At 33.1% G+C, this 5,182-nt stretch overlaps 1 protein-coding gene across 1 annotated transcript in view; it reads left to right on the forward strand.

Annotated features, from left to right (window-relative positions):
- Positions 1-1,411: 1,411 nt before the first annotated feature.
- The window catches only part of LOC128247102 (adenosine receptor A3-like), a 9,137-nt gene continuing 5,366 nt past the window's right edge, over positions 1,412-5,182 (forward strand). Inside the window, exon 1 of the mRNA XM_052965928.1 lies at positions 1,412-1,534. The gene's annotated coding sequence lies outside the window, so the exon portion shown is untranslated. The remainder of the gene's footprint in view (positions 1,535-5,182) is intronic.

Below are 5,182 nucleotides of genomic sequence, written 5' to 3' on the forward strand. Positions count from 1 at the left end.
TGTTAAAAGAATAACTCACTTAATGATATCAACAATTATTTGAACTTTGTTAATTAGTCACTAAATACTTTACATGAATGAGAAGAGGTAAATGGCCTATGGCTAAAGGATTGGACAACTATCTCCTGCATTAAGTATTTAAACATTACTAGCTTTTTGTTGTGTCTGTGTAAATCATTCTACAAAATTTACTTCCTTAGTTGTCCTGAATAGCTTTACTGGGGTTATATTTACCTAAGATGGTTGTTCTATTAAAGGGAGAGTTTATCTTGCTTTCAGTTCATGACATTAAAACTAGAGTTAAGCACTGTCCCAACAATCTATTATGTTTCATGTAAGGATATTATACTTTAATACATTTATGACGATTTCATCTAGAAAAAAATCATATTGAGACAACATCAGTCTATGTTATAATCAGTTGCATTCACTATCAATCATTTTTAGAGTTGATAACTAAACTTGCTAAGATCCAGTCCTACTCTTACTTTCCAATTCTGTTTTTATGAACCACAACTAAGATTTTCTTAAAATATTAAAGCAAGTTTTTTTTCCAATAAATCGAAAATGCTAGGTGTATGGACAAAATTTATAATTTCTGAGGAGTGGAAGTTTGAATCAGTTCTACCTTAACTTATATTGGAAATAGTGTGTGTTTGTGTGTTTGTGTGTGTGTGTGTGTGTGTGTGTGTGTGTGTGTGTGTGTGTGTGCATGCGTGTGCATGTGTGTGCACGTGTGTGTGCAAGTGTGTGCACATGCATGTGCATGCAGAGGGGCAATGCCTAGTTTCTGTGTACATTATCAAAATGGGTACCTGTTTTTGTTGCTTAATGGTTTTGTGATGCCTGTTGGAGTTAGGTTGTTGTATAAGAAAATTAAAATCAATGCCTGCTTTATTTCTGATATTCTGATAATGTCAGATCATTGCTTCCTTAAAAATGAATGTAATTACTTCTTAGATTAATGAATAATTTATAGATATTAGAATACCAATGTTACCAATTGTTATGAGTAATGTCTAGCAGGTCTCTACATCTTTATGGTTATTAATTGTTATGTTGCTTTCCTTTGAGAACTACTTCTCGGATTAGTTTTCTGATAAAAGACAGAGGAACATGAAGGAAAGAAGACAGGCGCTGGCTCAATCAGTTATAAGAAAGCTTATGTGTGCAACAGAGATGTGTCATGGTTGTTATGTGTTTTTGATTGTTTTTTATATGTAGTTGGTTTCTTGAGAAATGGAAAATAGCTAATTACTTCAATTAGTTATTGTTTTTCTCCTTGACTATTTTTGATCAAGAACTAATCCGACTCTAGAGCTGGACAATTAAACTAATGGGCATCTCTAAAATTCTCCTCCAATGGTTAGTTGCTTTCAAAATGATTCCTATCCCCATCATGTGATGTAGTGTAATATTTTATTCATCTCTATGGAGACCAAACTCTAACAATATAGAACCAGAGGTTTTTGTAAAGGATATTTTGCTAGAAAGTGCGAGTGTGTGCGAGAAAAACGCTGCTATCATTGTACAGGTGAGTAGTTTTAATAAAATATAAGCAACTATTGTTATCAAAAATATACTGAAAAATGTGTGAAACTTACATAATTAAGTTAACCTAAAATCACATTATAATCTTCATACAAGAAATTAATGTTTAAAACTATAATTGTTACAGTTTCAGCAAGCAGTTCTTGTAAACTAAGAGGTTATTCTTTAAAAATATTAAACTTACTTCAAGTACAAAGTACTTTTTTATATTCATTTGTAAAACTTTGTTAAAATCATGGAAGTTAATTTGAACAAGTTTGAAGAGTTGCTATAACAAAAACAAAAATAATCATAAATCTTAAAAAGTGATTTAATCTGATCTTATAGAATTTCTAATTTCTTTTCAAGTAGTTTATGAATGAGGCCAATAGATAATAATATATATTATAAGCAAATTAGCTTTTAAGTTACCTGTAAAATAAAAGATTTTGTAAAGTGATTTCGTACTTCATAATTCTAAACTGTTTAAACAGAGTTTTACAAGCAATACCTTTCTTTAAACTATTCATAATTTATGATAATGTTTAAGATTTCTGTAAAAATAGATAACTTATAAAGTCTTTCCATGAGTCATCAGATTTCCAAATCATATTCTACTTCAGATGAAATAATTAACTCTACTTACCTTAGTATATTCAGCTACAAATTAGACATCAGCTTCTCTAAGTTGCTTATGATTGTCTAACCTCCTTTTCTCAGCAAAAATGAGTTTTTTTTTTTCTATCTAACAGTTCAGTAAATGGAGATAAGTACCGTTCTATAGACTTTTGTAGTTTATGGAAGGATTCGTCATTTTGGTTTTTAAATTGCATAAAACCTATGTGCTATGTATTTCCTTTTCTTAAAAATGGGCCTATTTTCTTTGACTGAAAAAGTATTTATTTTATACAATATTTATTTGATACTAAACCTTTAGAAGGTAGGTAAAAAGAAAATATCAATATAAGATTTATTTGCATTAGAAGTACCAAAGTCCTAATGAAATGGAAGCAGAAGGTATGACAAGACTAGGTCTTTATTCACCTCTCCATCAGCTTTTTGCCTGCAAACATTTTTTTCATAACATATGATTAAACTTCCAGTTTACTCTATCAGTACTACCTTAGTCTCAGAGTTTCATGAATCTCTCTATATAAATGATATCATCAAATTATCCTTCTTTTTTTCTACTGCTCTTTTATCCTAACACACTGCCCATTCTTTGTTGCTGCAAGCATTCAGGGCCATATTTCTTGTATGAAGGTAACTTTCTCCTTTCCTCCTAACAATTTTGGAGGTTCTATTAAATATTCAGTCTTACACTAATGATTCTTGTGAATGTGATGATCAATCATTTTGTATGTAAAATGGGAGTCAAAACAGCTAAAATATCAAAATGAGACAGTGTTATGGATTAGTTGGGCTCTGGAACAAGCAGTGGGAGTTGAACTGGAATCCAGAAGTTGGCAGTGACTGGCTATAACTGCTGACAGAAGAATATTGTAGTTTAATGTAGAAATACCCAAGGAAAATTGGATACCACCTGATGACTTTTTTCTTCTGCCTGAAAGCTACAGTCATAATCACTTGCAAACAACTTGTTTGTGCAAGCACTGCCATTTGAAAGCTCCATATACTGGACAGCAGTAGGGTGACCTGTTGTAGTCATCACAAGAGATTGTATAATGTTATGGGGCTTCCTCTCAACAGCTTTGCTGTGCACCCGATCCTATCACCGGTGTGAGTCCCCTGTCCCTATTGACAAGGTCGTTTAACATTATCCTTATTCTTGTTTTGATACAAGACCAGGAATAAATTTTACAAGAATGAACATAAAAAGTAGGATTTATATCCAAAATCTAGAGAGAAGAAATCAAATATTCTAAAGCAGCAGTTGCCAGCAATTTTTCCACAGACCAGGGGATCATGTGCATAACAAAACACAATGAAGTGCAAAATATATTAATTTAATTAATACCTGTAGTATACACATATATAACATATATAATATATATATATATAATACAAAAACATCCTGCAGACTGCAAGTCTTTAAAACAGAAATAAAAAGGGTGAAGATACCCTTCAGTCTGAATGACCATGGGATTGCTTCTAGATAGTTACCCTAGTTACCCTTCGAGGCACAAGTCTGGGCAAGGTTATTTATGGAAGACCAGCAGTTGTCCATGCATACTAGCCTTCCCTCACCATGCCACTGATGTTATTCAAGTGAAAGGTAAATGCCGATACAGTTTGATGCCAGTGACGTCGCAACTCATTTCTACAACTGAGTGAACTGGAGCAGCGTGGAATAAAGTGTCTTGCTCAAGAACACAACACACAGCCCAGTCCAGAAATCAAACTCATTACCTCATGATTGTGAGCCTGATGTTTTAATCACTGAGCCATGCACCTTCACCAAATAAAAAAACAAAAACACAGAAATAAAATTTGAAAACTTATTCTTACTGAGTGGCCCAGTACTAAATGATTCACAGCCTGGTGGTTGGGGGATTCCTGCTCTACAAAAGCATTTTTAATGCTTATGTTTCTGCATTATTACATTAAAAGTTGTAAGCCTTGCAAAGTGTCATTAGAATGAAATGTGGAGATCAGAATAGAAATGAAATATAATCTTCGATGTACTTCTTAAAATGCATTGTAGTCATGAGGGAATATGTATTACTTGCACATAAGTACATGGAATGTGAGAAACAATTACAGGTAATATTGTTAGAATGAATGCAAAGTAGACATAATCAGGAAACTTGTAAACTGTTTGTGGGGTACAGAGGCCAACACTGAATGTGCATGCTTTTAGTTTCAATTTGGATATTTAATTTCATTTCAAACTATTCGGACATCATTGTAAAAATTTATATTAAACATTTTAGAATTTACCATTGTATTCATCATCGTCATCACCGCAACAACCACTACAACCATCACCACCCCTATTGTCACAACTACTACCAGCGTCGTTGTCGGCATCATCATCATCATCATTATCACCATATTCATCATGTTCATTATTATCATTGTTACTTTCATGATTGTTTTACCATACTGGCCTGGATTATACTGATTTGCATTTCTCCATCCAATATCATACATCAACTCCTAACTCAATTTCCAATCTTTCTTCATTAATCTATACGACAACAACTAATAATAGATCTTAACGCAATATGTAAATGCATTACATATCCATCTGACCATGTTTGTATCTCCAGCATACTTAAGACAATACTTTTGCTTCTCCAACTGGGAAAGTGTTCAATCCAATAACATGCATTCTGCTTTTTGTGGAGCTTTAATATTCCCAGATAGAGTCAAATCAAGCTTGTCACCAGACTTTGGTGCCTAGAGGTGCTTCAGAATATTCTGGGTGAGCACTAATTTGTAATAATGTTAAAGTGAAGTCACTAAAGTGGAGTAAATCTGAGGGTGCACTATTGAATAGTGAGGGACAGTGCTGCCCTTAGCAACGGGCATGAATCAAATTAAATATGTCAAACTTCAAAAAGTAACAGACTGAGCACTTTAAACTCCAAGACTGATATCCTGTAATCTTTTCTTGAAGGTAATGTTTTAGTAAATTAGATCAAGGAGAGAGAGAGAGAGAGAGAGAGAGAGAGAGAGATAGAGATAG

The sequence above is a fragment of the Octopus bimaculoides genome, chromosome 2 (assembly GCF_001194135.2).
Source record: "Octopus bimaculoides isolate UCB-OBI-ISO-001 chromosome 2, ASM119413v2, whole genome shotgun sequence".
Lineage (NCBI taxonomy): Eukaryota > Metazoa > Mollusca > Cephalopoda > Octopoda > Octopodidae > Octopus > Octopus bimaculoides.